At 34.4% G+C, this 20,109-nt stretch overlaps 1 protein-coding gene across 37 annotated transcripts in view; it reads left to right on the top strand.

The window, feature by feature from the left end:
* The window catches only part of FOXP2 (forkhead box P2), a 547,754-nt gene that overhangs the window by 158,785 nt on the left and 368,860 nt on the right, over positions 1–20,109 (top strand). For all 37 annotated transcript variants that reach the window (XM_082692999.1, XM_082692975.1, XM_082692972.1 and 34 more), the window contains one exon: positions 2,397–2,487. The gene's annotated coding sequence lies outside the window, so the exon portion shown is untranslated. The remainder of the gene's footprint in view (positions 1–2,396; positions 2,488–20,109) is intronic.

Raw genomic sequence — 20,109 nt, 5'->3', positions numbered from 1 at the left:
TTTTCGTATTCTTGCCAATACAGTGTAGAATCAGGCATTCAGATGTGTGCTCTTCTGATAGCATGAAGTGATATCTCATTGTTTGCTTTTTTAACTTGTGTCTTCCTCATAACTAATGATATTGAACATTTTAAACTATACTTGATAGCTGTTCTGGCTCCCCCCTCTGAGAAACTGCCTGTTCAGGGGTTTTGCTCATTTTTTTATTAGTTTCCTCTGAGTATATATTTTAATATTAATTCCTTGTTGGTTTTAGATCTTCTCTATTTATTTATAAAATTCAGCCATGGTATCATTTATTGAAAAATTCTCATTTGGTTTGGCCAAATCTATCAGGTTTATGCCATACTATTCTAGGTCTGTCTTTCTTTCTTTCTTTCTTTTTTTAATTTCTTAAATTGTGCTATTCTAAGTCTTATTTCAGAATTGTTTTTTAATTTTTGGTGTCAAAAATAGTCACCTAAGTTTTTCTATTAGCTTTGAAAGGATAGCTTTAATGTTTAAAACTCTTTAATTTCGTGGGAATCCAAATTTGTATATGGTATAAAATAAGGAGCCAAGTTTATTTTTTGCTATATTCTGAGCTGGTTTTCCTTTGTCTACACAACTCAGCATCAACCTTTTCTTTAACTTTGTGGTATTACCCTTCCTATATATAAAACTCCCATTGATATATGGGTTTGTTTCCAGACTCCATTTCCTTGTCTGCACCTGGCTTTGGCAATAAACCTGATAATTGGTAGAATGGATTCCTTCTCTCTGTCCTTTATTTTTGAAATTTACTTTGAGCTCTGGCATATACTATTTTTTTTTAAAGATTTTATTTATTTATTTGACAGACAGAGATCACAAGTAGGCAGAGTGGCAGGTAGAGAGAGAGGAAGGGAAGCATGCTCCCCACTGAGCAGAGAGTCCAATGTGGGGCTTGATCCCAGGACCCCGGGACCATGACCTGAGCCAAAGGCAGAGGCTTTAACCCACTGAGCCACCCAGGTGCCCCTATAGCATATACTTTTAAAATGTGTTTGTGGATTTTCTTTAAAAATCTAGAATTTATAGATTGACTTAAGAAAATTTGATATCTGTGAAAGTGGGAAGGAGAAATAAGCCAATATAGAATTAGGAAATAATTTAGATTGCTGCCTATTAATAAGAAATCTGTTTGTTTTTTTTTTTTTTTCCTGTGGCATGTATCAGGCAAAAAATTATTATGAAAGAAAGATTAACACAAGGAAAATCAAGAGGGGAGCCTGCTCATGTGCAAAATTTTATCATTAAGAGAAAAATGAACAACAGAAGCAATACAGAAAGACTGCTAGAATGTGAAGAACAGGCATTTGAATTACCTTAATCTTTGTGACTTTGAGTTACCTTGATAACTAAAACAATGGTTTCAGGCTATACTTTGCAGAATAATTAAGACTTTGTAGAATACCCCCAAAGTACCTGGGTAAAGAACAGGAGTGGTATTGAGTGTTGGGAGTTCTGATTCAATCAGAATACTTTGTTTTTATCTGTGTAATTAGTTGACCCATCACTAAGATTTCATTGGAAGAAAGGATTTTTAGCCAGAAGTGTTTGGGAACAATTTAAATAATTAGTGAAATGTCTAAATGGCATACGATGTCATCCATCCTTTTCAATGCCTGTTGAAGATATTGCTAATAGAATACAGGACTTCTTCCTGCTAGACTGATTTAATCTCCATGCAGCTTTCCATGTGCTCCATACCAATCCATGAAGTTGGTGTGTCAATCTTAAATTCCGTAATTTTGTTGGTCCTTAAGAACACTTATTTTAGCCTAAGAAAGGTATGAGCTAAATCTTTCAGGTTAAAGAAGGAGACTAGAAAAGAGAGTCGTTAAGTAGGAAATGGGTCTAGGAAATACTCATTCAAATAACTATTAAGGTAATAACCCTTCCACTGCAATTATAAGGAGAAAATGCTTACTACCAATTTGTTAATTGTGGAAAGGCCTACAAAACTCATTAAGTCTGTGTTGAAGAGGCAATTGAAATCAGTCATGTTTTCAGTTGGGAATCTTGAGACATAAATAATTGCATTCTATAAATTATAAAATTTAATCACCGAAAGTTTAAACCTGCCAAATCAATGGAAGAGTGGAAATAAAATCTGCATCTGTTAGAAATGCATCTCATGCTGTCTCGGAGGTCCTTGCTTTGGTCCAAACAATGGATTTGAACTTTTCAAAATTAAAATGTAGAAAAGCATTTTCATACACATTTGAAGAGTTCCAAAGCAATGAATACATTAACAATTATCTTTATTTGAGATTGAGTATGTTTTATGTTCTATGAAGTCATTGAACTAATTGTGACATAAATTTAAAATTAGTTTTTAAAGCAGTGACAGTTATTTTTTTTTCTGTTAACAGGGCTTTTCTAATGTGATGCTGGGATTGAGTTTACCTAGGACTCCGTATCAAGGTTGATTCAAAAGTCTTGTGGAAGATTTGGGAGAAATTCGTAAGTGGCCTTCTCATAATAATTCTTTTTGGTTCATTGTGCTTTTGTCTGTTTTTCTAGTGTTTATTTTATTCTTTAATTTTTTGGTTAGGTGTCTTTGCCTAAATGTTAAAAAAAGTTATCAGTGAACCACAGAGACTTGTCAAGTATGACTATGGAAATATTTACCACTGTCTCTTCTCTTGCTGTTGCCATTTCACTCGTTGCTGTGCTTTCCCTTCCTATGAAACTTGGTTTCTTTTTTTTTTTTTTTTTTTTTTTAGTTATTACGAGTTTATGCAGAAGATGAATTTGGTTTTGAAATATTGAAAGGAAATGATTAGTCAAGAAAAGCTCTTGGCTTAGTTTTGGTTATCATTATGTGGGTTTTTTTTTTTTTTAATATACTGATGTTTTCAGTATTACTTTATTAAGATTGAGTTGCTATTGAGGTTTTTTGGGAAGTCTAGAAATGCCAAAAAATAAATAGAATAATGTACTGGTAATGATTTTTTTTTGGAAACTTTGATTTTTTTTCTTAAAGCCTTTTTGAGATCCAGCAAGTCAGCTGTTTAGAAAGCATTTGTTTTTGTTTGTTTCTTTGTTTTTAATGTGTACTTCTTTATATCTAATGGGAGTTTTCCTTGATGTTTGTGGTGTCAATTTAGAGAATGTTAAATCCGTTGTTTGGTATAAAGCAAAGGTCACAGACCTGACATGAGATGCATTTCTAAGAGATGTAGATGTATTTCCCACTCTTATACAATATATAATGTTTCTATAAAGTAATTTTTTCAGTGTCACCACTAAACTATGGTGTCAATTAAGCAGTATGTGATAACTGGCCAAATCTATAAAAATCTAATTATAAAAAGAAAACTAAAAGAAATTTTAAGTGAGAAGTTTATATCATGTCATTTCTCGTCCTAGACTTAACCTCAAAGAGAAGGGAAACATGGTATCTGGTTATTCTGAATTACTTTTTATTTCTTTCCTACCCCATCCCAGAATTCTTTATCAAAGGGTTTCACAGAAAATGTGGGACAGGTCTCAGAATCCTCATTGTTCTGCCTGTATTGCTCTACCCATTTCTAAAACTTTCTCCAGAAAGTGGTTCCTTATCTTACCTAAGAGTTATTTTTTCAGTGTGCTTGAATTATATAGCCAAATATTTCTTAGGCATTTTCCCTACTATTTTGATCGTGGACTTCTTGTTTTGTACCAACTTTATTATTTTGCCAGATATAGAAAGAAAATGATTATGCATTTATTTAGGGTTTAAGATTTTTAAAGCACTTTCGCAACTTTTTATTCATTTTACTTTTTCACTAAACTCATTAATTTTACTCTTGCATTGCTTATGACATAAGGATGACCTTATTATCCTTTGTTTATTAAGTGGAAATACTAAAACACAAAGAATTTAAATGATTTGGGAAAATTAATATAGCTTGTTGTGGTTTTATAGTTAATAATAAATAATAAACAATTAGGTAATTATAGAATATCTACTAAGGCCCAATCTTTCTTTTTTTTCTGGGTTAAGTAATGTATGCTTACTATAGACAATGACTTTGTTGATATATTCCATCTTTGTAAGATCTTTTAATATTTAAATCCTCATTTTTTGAGTAATAGGACATTTGTTTTAATAATAGTAGGCAGATTTAAGACATATAAGTGGGAGTTACCTGACAATGAACATCATGGAACCATGAAAGAAATAATTTTTGGAAAATAGAGTCTTTTTCCCAGAAGGGAAACATAATTGTGTTTTAAGTTAGTTCTCAAAACTACTTCTGGAACTTGCTAATTAGACTTTTTCTAGGCATATACTTTTAGTAGTTTTTATATTTTTAAATGAAGACCAGCCACATTGGTGGAAATAATGCATATGCAAAATGGCAATGGTTCATCTTAATGAAAAAATACATTCTGAAAAAGTGTTGGTTTTTTTTTTTTTTTTCCTTTGGGAATATATAAAATTATGGACCCTAGAGCTGGAGGTATTATGACAAGAGAAGAGTGGAATGATGGAGAGGCAAGGATTGGGAAATCAGGTAGATAGGGCTTTGCATCCCTCTGGCCATATGCTAGCATTTTTAATCAACTTTGGTTAATTTGCTTAAATTGTTGCATATCAGTTTTCAAACTGTAAAAGTGGGACAGAAATAACAGTTTGTTGGATCATAGTAAAAAAAAATTAGCACATAATACATAGCTATTTTCAAGAAATACTTGTTTTTTTTTCTTCAGTTTCTACTGTTGTGTTCCCTCCCCTCGCCCCAAATCCCTAAAGAGAATACTTGGTTGAATCTTCCTCTTTTAAGCAATTTGTTTAGCATTATCCCCATTATCTCCTAGAGAGGTTAAATAACTTACCCTAGCCTCTACTTCTAAAATGGTAACTAAAATGTTGTATCATATAACTTACAACTGAGGCCCATTGTGTGTATGGGTCAGTGGGTAGTTGCCTGAGTGCGGGTGTATATGTGTGTGTCTTACATCATCATAGTCACAATTATTTTCAGAGTTTCCATCATAAGACTATTAAATGCAATTAAGATGTAAGTTTTAGTTACTTTAGTGTATTAGAAATAAACTTTAATCTCACACTTAGAGAAATTGCTATAAGCTTCATAAATACTTGCTGAAAATTAAGCATCATACATCACAATTTATTTGCTCAAATTTTTAAGTTACTGAAAAGTAGTAAATGGACCAAAAAGGAAGCTGATTTGGCTGACGAGGGTCTGGGTCAGTAATTCCTACTCATGGCATGCTGACATTCCTTAGCAAAAAATAGAGTGAACAAAATTGCACATATATAGGCTATATTTGAGAACAGAGGCTTGGAAGTCACATTGCCTAGATTTGAATCATGGGTGCAGGACAAACTTATTGTATGTGAAACCTTGGACAAACCATTTAAACTCTCTAACCCTTAATTTCTGAATCTAGAATATAGAGATAATAGTACTCCTTCACAGAATAGGCCTGGGAATTACATGTATATATTCATACAAAGGGCATAGCAAACATTAAAAAAATTTTTTTCATGCTGGCTAACCCAAGGCTAAAATGCAACCTACCCTGGTATTTTATACTTTCCAGAATCTGCCAAAACCCAAATACTAACTTTTTCTCTCCATTGTTCTGATATAGATGCCTTGAATCGCTGGCCTTACACTTGCCCACTTTTTTTTGTCAGTTCACATTCTATAGTTTTTCCCTTTATCTATCTCTTTAAAGCATGTTTACATCTCTACCTCTTCCACTGTAATTGTCCTGTTCCTTTCTTCTTTTTCACCCAGCCCAGGACTTTTCCTGCATGGTATCATACCTTTCTACAAATTTCATCAGTGTCCTTAGCTTTGTGGGAAATATAAGGATTAATATTGTACTGAATATATGGTCTTCAGAGTAAATGTAATTTGATAAACATATATATTTGTAAGATAGTGAGCCAGGTAAGAAGAAAATATGAAATGTTTAGATTTCACCCAAAATACTGATTTTTCTAATATGCAGAGGTCCCTTTTAATCTCTTGCCTGTTGATCACATCAGTATTGAGGAACTGTGCTTTCTTGGCGTTCGGTAGGTCTGGATGCTGGTCTGGTACTGGCTCTTTTGTAGAATAGCTGTTTGGATTAATTAAAATACTCTTAAAGAATCTGAGCTTGCAGAATCTATTCTACTAACCTATCAGACTAGTTTTCTATTATTCGTCTTCAATGTTCATATAGTAGTGTAAAGGGCAGAATTATATGGAAGCATCTATATATATGAACACATATTTGGGGTGTTTTGCTTTGCAATGTTGAATCCTCTAGAAATATAATATATTTGGTCTCCAGAAAAATGGGTTGAGAAGCATATATCTGCAAATATTAGAACATTTTAAAATAAATTTGTATTAAACTGTCATTCCAAATTTCACTCTTACTGATTTTACTGTGATCATAGAACCTGGGCAGAAAAACAGCATTATATTTTAAAAAGGTGGAAACTTATTTCTATCAAAAAAAGAGAGTTTATATTTATAATTTTAAGTTTGTGGTTTGGAGTGATCCGCCGGTAAAGTTTCTGATACCATTATACACAACAGCAAAATATGGATTTTAACTGGCTTGCTTTTCAATTCAACTGAACATTAAGTACATTTTTAATGGTCTTATTTGCTGGGAAGAATACCATTACAATAATCTGCTTTTTACAGCCCATATCAGATATGAACCAGCATCACTTATTACAAAGTTTGTGCTTTGGGAGACATTTTCACGGCATCTATTGGTCCTGCCCCACATTTCTTGGAATTAGTCTTTAATGATATCATTTTCCAAAATGAGTTGTTGCTCAAACCTACTGATTGTTTTGTGGTTAAAATCTGATCGAGCAGCTATATTTAAAAATGTCATACAAATTTGTAAGGAAAGGTCCACTGAAACTACTGTTACATTAGTAATTGTGTGAAAATGTTGTAGAAGAAATGTGTTGCAGCTTGATTTTTTTTTTTTTTTTAGTTTTTTTTCCCCTCTGTATTATATCTGTGGGGTGAATAAACAACCCTCATTTTTAACTATTGGCAATTCCAGTTTTCTCTATTGTTTGCTGGAGAACAGAGACTATTACTGTAGGTGTCATGTAAAATAAAGTTGGAGGCTGAAGCCTTCTTTGAGCTGTCAGCCTTATTAAGGAGCTCTTCATGTGTTGAACCCAGCACCCGGCATTGTATAAGTGATGCATGGGAAAGCCTGGGGAGACCTTTCTCTCTCTTAACCATGGCTTTATTAGGTCTGGCTCTCATGTTCGCTGTTGCTCTGCCTTATCCAACTTTCTAGCTGCGACTCACAGCACAGTAGGTCTAATATAGATTGACGCCTTTGCCTCAAGATTGATTGAAACTTGTGTCTCAGAGTTGCTAATGCTCACTGAACCATTTTATTGAAGATAAAGTAAATAAAATAGATTGCCATATGAGAATTCTCTGAAATCAAATGGAATAATTTGGCAGGTTTAAGCCCATGAAGGCAAAGCGGTGAAACAGATGTGAATACTTTTTATGTTCAGTATATCAAGGGATAAATATTCTTGTTATATTGGACTTAAATATTCATTTTTGTCCCTACAATTAAATGTCAACCATAATTCTCAATTGCCATATTATTTTTGGTCTTAAGCAATGGGTCCTCTGTAAGAAAGTAATGTGAATAAAAACTTTTGAGACTACAGTATTGTGATGATTTTTTCTTTGCCTTTTTCTGCTTAAGCACATGGATCAGTAGCCTCAGAGAATTTAATAAACAACACAAATGAATGGATTTGCCAAAGTGCACTCTAGAATCGTAAGATTGGAAAATAACAGTAAACCTTAGCCTACTAAAATATGCTAGTAATCCTGAGTATTTTATTTATTAATTGAGCGTGTGTATTCACATGAGAGCAATCTTTTTTTGGAAACAGTCTTTTGAAGTTTTTTTTTTCTTTTACATAACTATTAGGTTTATATAAAGAATTTAAAAATATGTCTTTTGTGTATATTATCATCTGAAATAATTTGGGAGGAAAAAAGAAGTTCAAGTGACCTTAGCATCTTGAATTCTGTGAAATTATAGTGACAATAATATATGATAGCATATAATATATATCGACATATTTAATTTGTAAATTACAAGGATCTGAGCACTTCCCTAAAGATATGTGAAAAGTCTGATGCAGACAAATGAAGATCTCTTATTTGATTGCCTAGATCAGATTAAAAGTAAATATTTACAGAAGAAAGATCAATAAAAAGGTTTTGTTGGAAAAGTTTCTGAATTTGCTAATTAAATATAGCGCTTCTCTTCAGCCTTATAAAGAATCTGTCATATAATACTTTCACATAAATACTTATTTCACATAAATACTTTCTTCTGTAATTTCTCTTGTGTTTTTTCCAAATGCAAAATAGTTTTAGTTTATACCCCTCTTGAATGATAGTTCATTTAAAAAATTTGCTGATACATTTTATTCATTTAATTCTTTGATAATGGTTCATGCTTACTTTTTAGTTATATCCATAAAATACATTTTTCTTGTCTCCAGGTACCCAATAGACCATCAGTTCTCACAGCTATGAACTATTTATGTTATAACGATTTCAACTAACTCTGTCATCAATTAGATACAACACATGCATTTTATTCTCATCTAAACAATGAACCATCTTAAATATTTGACAGTCTTTTTTACCATTATACATAGCGTTATCTATCAAGAATCGCAATTAACATATAATGTATTATTAGCCCCAGGGGTACAGGTCTGTGAATCACCAGGTTTACACACTTCACTCACCATAGCACACACCCTCCCCAATTTCTGCAACCCTCTACCCTCTCCATACACCCCCCTACCAGAATCCTCAATTCCTTTTGTGAGATTAAGAGTCTTTTATGGTTTGTCTCTCCCCAATCCCATCTTGTTTCATTTAAGGAATCTCTAGTTCTTAACCATAAATTTGACCCTTTTTCCTCCAGAGAATTCAGTCAGTCTCAGGGTTTGGAGTGTCTCCGACAGCTTGCAAGGCTGGGCAGCAATAATCATGCTTCATGTTTTCTTGTGAGTGAACTGGAAGAGAAGTTTTACTCACATTTCAGTTTTTTTTTTTTTGTAGTGTGTCTGGAAGTATAGTTAGTTATTCAGTATTAAGTAATGTTATATTCGTAGTGTTCAAGTACCGTTTGTTTTATATTTATCTTCCTTGTTATATTCTTTACATATTTCTCTCTGGCTATTCAGAAATGTTGAAGTCCATTCCTCTGTCCAGAACTACATCCAGTTGACTCTGGTCTCCAACCATTGATCTCCTTTGAGATTTTGGTTTTCAATGTGAACCTGCCTTCAGGAACTTGTGTGTTAAGAAATGCTATCTTGAAATGAGAAGAGCATTATTCTGAGACGCTGAGAAGCCTTAATCCCTTTAACAATATATGCTAGACATTTGGCAATATGCCTGACTACAGATAAGAGGAACTTAAGTGGAAGAGGTCCATCTGATAAGTCCATTCCTGATCTCACCCTTGATTTCTTTCTACCTCCTCGCTGGTTACCCTTTATTCCTGCTTTGCCTTCACACTTAATTCTGCTTTTCAGAATACTTTATTGTCTCTGTGCATTACTTAGTTTTGGGAAAATGTGTGTGCTTTTGGGGTTAATGTCTGTTCCCCTCAGACAGTTCCCTGGGCTCTATGTGATGGTGATGATGTTGTTGTTGATCATGATGACATTGTTACTACTACTACTACTACTACTGCTACTGTTACCGCCTGCCATTTATTATTTAGTTCCAAGTACTCTTCTAAGCATTCACTAGCATTAACTTATTTAATACAACCTATGAATTAACTAATAATGAGGTAGAGACCAATATTCTCCCCAATTTATAGATGAATGAGGGGGCCCAGAAAGATTAAATAATTTGCTCAGTGTTTTATAGTTCTTGTGTGGCACAGCTAAGATGTGAACTAAGGCACACTAGGTCCAAAACTCCAATGCTCTATTTCCAGGACTGTTGAACAGTCCTTCTTCTCTTGTAGTTCTACTTGTAGCCCAAAGTGTACTATGTATTTAAACATAAAGAGGTTTATTGGCCTGTTTATCACTTGGTATATTCATTGTTTGGAAGCTAGCATAGTCTAAATGAGTTAATTTCTGAATTATTGGATATATTTTAAAATAAATCACCTTTCTTCTTTCAGTTGCAAGGGATTGCTTCATAATTACTTTAAAATTTTATGTGGCTGACCATGCAATCTGAAACCTTGTTTTTGTTTTCACTGTAGTTCATATATATATAATGTTATATATATAACATTTATATATAATATAAATGTATATATATATAATATATATATTTATATAATGTTATATATATAACATTATATAATTCATATATATATAGTTCATATATATATATATAATGTTCATATATAATTATAACAAAGGTATTTAATTAACTTAATTAAAACTTAAGGCCAAAATCTTGATAAATATGCACCTTCTAGCCAATGACCATTTTATACATCATCCAGGACACTTTTGAGGATAAGAAGGATGCTATTATTATTTATCCTAGATAACAAGTATCCATTGGAATTGTCTTTGGGTGACAAAGAATGGTCAGTCTGCTTGAAGCAGACACTGTTGGTTCTTGCTCCAACTTCTTTTCTTCTCTGCCAGTAGAGCCCTGATGTTATTGAGATAAGCTTCATTTTTCCACATAGCATATATTTCATGAGAAACTGACCCTATTCCCAGGTCCAACAGGTAGATACTAACTAGTTTTGATGAATTATGGTAATTCCATTCCCTTGTCAGAAATTGTTTGTTTATATTCAATTATTAAAATAATGAATATTAAACAATGTTAAATGACTTCATTAATAAATAAATTTGGTATTTAATTAACTTACTATATCTAGAGCTCTCCTTACCTCTTATTCAAGTGAGATAGTAACTTTCCTTTTTGTTTAATACTTTTTTACCTGCAAATATTCTAATATATTCATCTTAATCATTATTTAAAGAGCTGTACCCTTACCAGTCTTACACTTCACAGGGATCTCTATTTGCATAATATAGGATCAGCTTAGTGAGGTAGACTGAGGAGCTCATGGGGCAAACAGGGATGGGGTTTACCTCTCAATAGTTCAAAAAGGTTATTAAAGGAATAGAAAAGTGGTTTCTGTGTTTTGTTTTCAGAAAATAATTTAAGAATATAAAAGGATTACATAATAGCCATTTACACTATTAAATGGCACAGCAACGTTCCTAGAAATTTTTGAGAAGTTTTCTTACAGGAAAGCTTATTCCAATTTTTTCAGCATCTATCCCTACACCCCTTCCTCGCACCACCCCCCACCCCCGATTCCCTCCTACACATATACTCACACAGATGAGACTTCACTCTTGGTGGGATTTTGAAGGGAATGGAAAAGAGATTTAAACTACCATTCTCCCCCCCACACCCCATCTGAAGATAGCTGCTGCTCTGGCTCAACTTCTTGTTGTCTTGTTACAAATTAGGTGATTAGATATATGGATTCTTATGTTTCCTTGTATCACAGATAAGGGATCAACCTAACTAACCATGGCAAAGGAAACTAGTTAGATAAATTATATCATATCTCAACAGTGTACTAACAAAGAATATTGAGGTAAGTTAGTAATGCATTTTGTACAGCAGTATATCAGAAACATAGGTCTTAATTTAGGAGGACTTCCATAAGATGATGTCATGGGAAGATCCTGAACTCCCCTCCTCCCGGGGACACTCCAAATCTGTAGCTACTCGTGGATTATTTACCTCTGAGAAGGATCTGACAACTAGATGAGTTACTTCTTCACAATGAGGGATAAAAATACCACATCAAGATAGGAGAGGTACTTATACCGTCTTACCCCCACATCCCCTGGTATAGTGACATCCAGTAGAGATGGATCTCACCAGTCTGGTGCTTCCCCCAGAGGACTGAAAAGTTGGGGCTCAGCCACACCAAGCCTTGGGATCGCACAGGAGAGATGAGCCCCCAAAATGTCTGGCTTACTAAACCAATAGGGCTGATGTCGAAGGGACCCAGAGTGTTGAAGGGAACTGAGAGCCCCTTTTAAAGAGCTATGTATAGTCTCATTTGCCCTAAGACCTAGAAAAACTACCAAAAAAAGTCTGAAAAGTGCTAAGCTGCATATGAAGGACATTTATTTGCCTATCTAAAAGCATCTGGCTGGCTGAGTCAGTGGAGCATGCAACTCTTGATCTTGCAGTTGAGGGTTAGAGCCTCACTTTGGTTATAGAGATTGCACAAAAATAAAATCCTTAAAGAATCTGCAGGAGGGGGAGAGTGCTGAAACTCTCTTCAGAGCAAGACACTGGTGGATGTCAGTGTTAACACTCTCCACCAGCCTTGCTAGCTTAGATGAATGAACTTGAATGTGGCACCATTCTGCTCCCTTGCTGAAGCCAGAGAGTCCAGACAGTCACAGCACTCTCCCATGCCCTGGCTGGGGCTGGTGGTGCTAGCAGCTATGGCATTCACCTGCTCCTAGCTTAGAGCTGTGCACAGATAAGATACTAACCTGTTATATTCCAGAAACCATGGGTTAATGCAGTCAAGACATTTTCTTTCTGCCTTTATGAAGCTAGCCAAGTGTACCCTAACCCCCACCCTCTCTAGCTACTTAGCTAAAGCCAGCCAATGTATACAGATCAAGGTGCCCCTTGATCACCTATTCCTGTGGCTGAAGCAGCTGCATTCCCAAGGTCCACAGAAAGGTAATAATTGGAAAGACATTTCTTGGTAGGCCACCAGCCCAGAGCACTGCACTGAAACATAATCCCAATCTTCCTGTGATAAAGGCCTATTTCCTTAGCCTGTACTTCAGCCTGAGGGTCAGACTTAAGGTTTCTCAAGAACTAGAGTCCAAGAAGACACACCCAGGGAACATAAGGAGGAAGACACCATCCTTGTATACATTTTTAGCCTTCCTACAATTCAACAAGACCTCCCAGAAAGCTTACAGGCTCATCTGGAACTCTCACTTTTGCAACTGTCACCCCAGGGATAACTCTGTGTATTCTGGGACAGAGGCCAGAAGAGATTAAGATTGTGGCCCTACAGGACTATATATAATTTCCATACTTCAGAAAATGCTGCTTGAGGGGCTGGCTTCCAGTCAGCCCAAAACTAGGAACTAAATGAGATTCCGCCTTTTGAAAGTCTGACAGGTCTTGGCACACCCTCAACAATGGGAACATACCAGAATGAATCAGGTGGTCTAGACAACCACAGAGTTTCAAGAGACCACCAACCTAGTGCAAGGTTGAAAAGAAGATTTATCACCAACACAAAGACCACTCCTTTAAAACTAACAGAGGTAGCTTCTTCACCTAATACATGGAAAGAAACACAGAGAGTTAGGCAAAGTAAAGACTCAAAAAAGTATGTAACAAATGAAAGAATGAGATGAAACCTCAGGAAAAGGAAAAGGCCTTCATGGTATGGAGATAAGTAACCTGCCTGATAAAGAATTCAAAGTAACGGTGATATAGATGATCCCTGAACTGAACTCCAGTTCAGTGAATGGATGAACACAGTGAGAAGTTCAACAGTGAGACACAAAGTTTAAAGAAATACTGAATAGAAGTCACAGAGCTGAAAAATACAATAACTGAAGTGAAAAGTACCTTAGAGGGGGGCAACAGCAGTCTGGGTAGGGTAGAAAAATGAATTAGCAAGCTGAAAGACAAAACAGCAGATCTTACCCAGACAGAGCAGCAAAAAGAAAAAAAAGAATTAAAAAAAATAAAGACAACTTAAGGGACATGTTGGACAGCATCAAGCAGAATAAAATCTACATTATAGGAGTCTCAGAAAGAGGAGAGTGAGAGAGAAAGACAGGCAGTTGGCTTATTTGATGAAGAAATGGCTGAATACTTCCCTATGAAGGAAGCAAACATCCAGGTTCAGGAAGCCCAGGGAGTTCCAAATAAGAGGAACCCAGAGATTCACACCAAAGCACATGATTATTAAAATGTCGAATGTAAAGATAAAGAGAATCTTTTAAGCAGCAAGAGAAAAACAAATTGTCACATCCAAAGGAATCCCCATAAGGCTATCACCAGATGTCTTAGAAACTTGAAGGCCAGAAGGATGTGGTTTTACCCATTCAAAGTACTGAAAAGAAAAAACTTCCAATCAATGACACCCTACCTAGCAAGACTATCCTTCAGATTTGAAGGAGAGATAAAGAGTTCCTCAGACAAGAAAGATCTAGCTAAAGAAATTCATCACTACTAAATAAGACTTCTAAGACTATTAAAGGGACTTTTAAGCTGAAAAGAAAAGGCACTAAATAATACAAAGAGAACATAATGAAAGTAAAAATCTCACTGGAAAAGGAAGGAAATAATAAAGATCAGAGTAGAAATACATGAAAAAGATAATATAAAAGATCAGTGAAACTAAGAGCTTGTTCTTGAGAAGATTAAATTAATGAACATTTAGCTAGAATCACCAGTGAAAGAGAAAGGGCTCAAATAAATAAAATTGGAAGTGAAGGAGGATAGCATAGAACTGCCAGGGATCATAAGAGACTGCCAAAACAATTATATACCAACAAATTGGACAATCCAAAAGAACTGAATAAATTCCTAGAAATTTACCTTCTTCCAGGATTGAATCATGAAGAGATAGAAAACTGAATACACTAGCAAGGAAATGGTATTGATATCGGTATGGTGCCAGTAATCAAAAACTTAATAACAAACAAAAATCCAGGAGCAGATAGCTTCATTGGTGAATTGTACCAAATATTTAAAGATTTACCTATTCTCAAACTCTTCCAAAAATTAAAGAGAGGGGAATGCTTCCAAACTTATTTTAAGAAATCAACATTACCTTGATACCAAAATCAAACAAGTACACCACACAAAGAAAATTACAGGCCAATATTCTGGATACACATAGATGGCAAAAGCCTTACAAAATATTAGCAAATGAATTCAGTGAATATTAAAGAGATCATATACCACGATCAAGTGGAATGCATTCCAGGGAATGTAAGAATCATTCAACATCCACAAATCAAAGTGATATACCACATAAACAAAATGAAGGATAAAAATATGATCATTTCAATAGATGCTTAAAAAAACATTTGACAAATTTCACTATCCATTTATAATAAAGCTCTCAATAAAATGATTATAGAGGAAATGTACCCCAACATAAGGACATATATGACAAGCCCAAAGCTATTGTCATAGTTAATGGTAAAAGGCTAGGGGCGCCTGGGTGGCTCAGTGGGTTAAAGCCTCTGCCTTTGGTTCAGGTTATGATCCCAGGGTCCTGGAATGGAGCCCCGCATCAGGATCTCTGCTCAACGGGGAGCCTGTTCCCCCCTCTTTCTCTCCGCCTGCCTCTCTGCCTACTTGTGATCTCTATCAAATAAATAAAATCTTTTAAAAAAAAATGGTAAAAAGGCTGAAGTTTTTTCTAAGATTAGGACAAAGACAAGATGTCCCTTTCCCCACTCTATTCAACATGGTACTGGAAGTCCTAGCCATAGTAATTAGCAAGAAAAAGAAATAAAGGGCATACAAATTAGAAAGGAAAAAGTAAAACTGTCACTATTTGCAGATGACATGTAACCATATATAGACAACCCTAAAGACTCCACCAATAGTACTATCTGATGAAGTGTTAATATCCAAAATCTATAAAGAATTTAGCAAATTCAGCACCCCAAAACCAAATAATCCAGTTAAGAAATGGGTAGACAACACGAATAGACATTTTTCCAAAGAAGACATACAGATGACTAGCAGATACATGAAAAAAATGCTCAACATCACTAGCTATCAAAGAAATACAAATCAAAAGTACAATGAGATATTACCTCACACCTGTTAGAATGGCTAAAATCTACAACACAGGAAACAACAGATGTTGGCGAGGATGCTGAGAAAGGGGAACCCTCCTACACTGTTGGTGGGAATGCAAACTGATGCAGCCATTCTGAAAAACAGTATGGAGTTTCCTCAAAAAGTTAAGAATAGTACTACCCTATGATCCAACAATTGCACTACTAGGTATTTACCCAAAAGATATAAAAACATGGTGATTCACAGACCTGTACCCCTGGGGATAAAAATATATGTTTATAAAAAATAAAAAATTAAAAAAATAATAATAATAAAATAAAGAAAAAAACAACACTGATTCAAAGAGACACATGCACTACAATGTTTATAACAGAATTATCAACATTAGCCAAACTACGGAGAGATCCCAAGTGTCCATTGATGGATGAATTGATAAAGAAGAAATGGTATAAATACACAATGGAATACTACTTGGTAGTCAAAAAGAATGAAATCTTGCCATTTGCAAAGGCAAGATTATGCAATGAGGAAAGAACAACATCTTCAATAAATGATGCTGGGAAATCTGGAAAGTGATGCAAAAGGGTGAAACTAGACCACTATTTTACATTTACCATACTAACGCAAAATGGATTAAATGTCACTGATCAATAGGGAAATGGAAATGTAAGCCAAAACCACAATGAGATCATCTTAAACCTGCCAAATTAGCTATTATCCAAAGTATAGGAGATAAGTATTGGTGAGGATGTGAAAAAAGGAAACCCTTGTGCCTTCTTGGTGGGAGTGTAAATTTGTACAGCCCCTATGGAAGGAAGTATGGAACTTCCTTAAAAAAATAAAAATACAAGTACACGTGTGTTCTAGCAATTCCACTGCTGGGTATCCATACAAAGAATATTAAAACACTAATTTAAAAAGATAAATTATGTTCCTTGCAACATTTCATACAGTAGCCAGGATATGAAAACAATCTAAATGTCTATTGATGGATGAATAGATAAGGAAGATGTAGTACAGGTATATCTCAGAGATATTAAGAGTTTGGTTCCAGACCACTAGAATAAGGCAAAGGTCACAATAAAATGAGTCAAGTGAATTTTTGGGTTTTCCAATGCATAGCAAAGTTATGTTTATACTATATTGTAGTATTAAGTATGTAATAGCATTATCTAAAATATGTATGTAGTACGTAGCTCAATTAAAATATATTTTCTTGCTAAAAAATCCTAGCCACCATCTGAACTTTCAGCAAGTTGTAATTACTGATCACAGATCACCATAACAAATAAAATAATAATGAAAAAGTTGGAAATATAGAAAGAATTATCAAAATGTGACTCAAACATGAAGTGAGCAAATGCTATTGGGAAAATGATGCTGATAGACTTTCTTGGTGCAGGGTTGCCACAAACCTTCAATTAAAAAAAACTGCAGGTAGCCTGCTTCCTCCTCTCTCTCTGCCTGCCTCTCTGCCTACTTGTGATCTCTGTCTGTCAAATAAATAAATAAAATCTTTTTAAAAAATGCAATATCTATGAAGTACAGTAAAGCAAAACAATAAAACAAGTTATGCCTGTATACACACATACACACACATGTTGGAATACTATTCAGCTATTAAAAAGAATAAAATGCTGCCATTTGCAACAGCATGGATGGATCTTGAGGTTCTTACCCTAAGTGAAATAAATTAGAGAAAGACATATATCAACATGATTTCACTTAGATGTGGAATTGTAAAAACAAAACGAAACTCAAATTTGTAAAAGCGGGGAACAAATTAGTGATTACCAGAAAGGAGAGAGTTTGGCAGCGTATAGAAATAGGTAAAGGGGTTCCAGAAGTACCAACTCCCATTTGTAAAATAAGTCATGGGGATATAATGTACAGCATGGGGATTACAGTGAATAATATTATATGAAATTCGTGGTGTTTGGATGGCTCACTTGGCTTGGATTCAGCTCAGGTCATGACCTCAGGGCCATGAGATGGAGCCCCATGTGGGCTCCACACTTAGTACAGAATCTGCTTGAGATTCATTCCTCCTTCCTCTCCCTCCCCCTCTACTCATCCCCCTGCTTTCCCTCTCTCAAATAAATAAACAAAGAATCTTTAATATTTTAACTTTGTATTTTGACAGTAAAAACTAGACTTACTGTGGTGATTGTTCTGCAGTATATACAGATGTTAAATTACTATGTTGCACACCTGAAACTAATATCATGTCAGTTACACCTCAAAAATAACATGTTTTGATTAAATTCCTTAATTATTCAAAGGAAAATTACTAGAAATCTGTATATATTCTATACTATATATAGGTACATATGTATATTATATATGTGTCATACATTACATTATATTTTTCTGTAATATGCATAATGCATCTAGATTATATATATATATTTGTGTGTGTGTGTACATATACATATACACACATATACCAAAATGTTACCAGTGGTTATTTCTGAGGGATAGTTTTAAGTTTTTCATTTTCTGTACGATTTAACTCTGTTCACTGAACATGTATTTTTTCTTAAAATAAGAGAAATACTTAAAAAATAGAAAATAATTATTATATTGTCTATCAGTGACAATAATTATTATATTGTCTATCAGTGTATAATTTACTGCAATATATGGTTAATCAGAGCACTGCTCAAGCATTCCTAGGAATGAAGATTTATTGTATCTTTGCTTGTGTTTCTGCTTAGGATTTTAATACCTTTAAAGACAATGATGTTGTAGATCATGTGGTTCAAAAGCCTTTAGAAATTGGAATTTTCATCCATAGAGGATTTTTTTACTTGGTACTATACACTTTTCAAAACATTTAAATATTAGCTCCAACGTGACTTATCTTTTAGAATTGTCATTTATAAAACCTGAAAAGGATTCCTTTCCCTGTATAAACTAATTTAAAATTAATCCTAAGAAGGGATGGAGTAGGTTAAGTGCTGCTTAACACTCTAAGTCATAAGTCCACCATTTATAACAAATATTTTATAATTTTCCCTTTACTAATATGAATTGAAATTCTTAGATATGTTTTGATACATATAATTTCAAGAATCAGTATAATAGAAAATGTAAATGATCAGGCATGACAAAACCAGAAGATTTTATGAAGTAGTCATGGAGTTGTCCTACTTGCAGAATAATTATAATTATGATAGCTAAAAATAAAAGAATACAGGAGCCATCATTAGTGCTATTTCTCAAAATGGTGAAAGTGGGACAATTCTGAAGAAAATAACTTTATCTTGATCTACATTATTACTGAACTCCAGATAAATCCAGTGTATATGAAAAACATGAAAAAATACCATATATTTTATATGTAAAATAAGGTTAGACCCAGTTACAAGTTCTTTATTTTCATGAATGTTTGGAAGAAGTCTTGCAAGATGCAGTAGTTTTCTTCTTTATTGCAAGATGACTAGCAGACATAACCCCTGCCCACATGTGGTAACAGTGTCTCAAATTGTTGCAACGAAAAATTCTCTCATAAATTTCCAGGACTCCCTTTCCAATGCAGTATGGCTTCCACTGAGAAGCTTTAGTTGCAATGTTAAGAGACTGGAGTTCTTTGTCTCTGCTAGTATCTGTGAACTTAGATAAGTCTGTTTATCTTTCTGAAGTTCAGATCCATGCTTTATTGGTGAAAAATGATTTTTTAAAAAAGATTTTATTTATTTATTTGACAGAGATCACAAGTAGGCAAAGAGGCAGGCAGAGAGAGAGGAGGAAGCAGGCTCCCTGCTGAGCAGAGTGCCTGCTGTGGGGCTCTATCCCAGGACCCCGGGATCATGACCTGAGCCGAAGGCAGAGGCTTTAACCCCCTGAGCCACCCAGGCACCCTTGGTGACAAATGATTTTTAAAAAGGCGTTTTGCGCTATACTTTTATGATCTATTTTAAGTATCATATTTTGTAAATACGTAAAATAAAGGCTCTGACTTTCGTCAGCATAACATATCGAAGTCCTCTAAGAATGTTTGTTCAGACTTACCTTCTTAGATGATTGCATTGTGTCTCAAGGTCTGGTCAACATCTCAAAGAATAGGTTATTTCCTCTAATCTGCAGTACTTGGATTTGTATAAATTCTCTGTGGTCTGCCACCTAATTTTTTAGTCAGCTCATTGAATGTAATTAAAAGGGTGGAGGTATCACTCATCACTAAATAATAATATTTGAGAAATTGAGCATTTGTGAT

Source organism: Mustela nivalis, assembly GCF_964662115.1.
Source record: "Mustela nivalis genome assembly, chromosome: 12".
Lineage (NCBI taxonomy): Eukaryota > Metazoa > Chordata > Mammalia > Carnivora > Mustelidae > Mustela > Mustela nivalis.
Note: the sequence above shows the minus strand (reverse complement) of the source record. Positions and strands in the feature narration are given on the sequence as shown.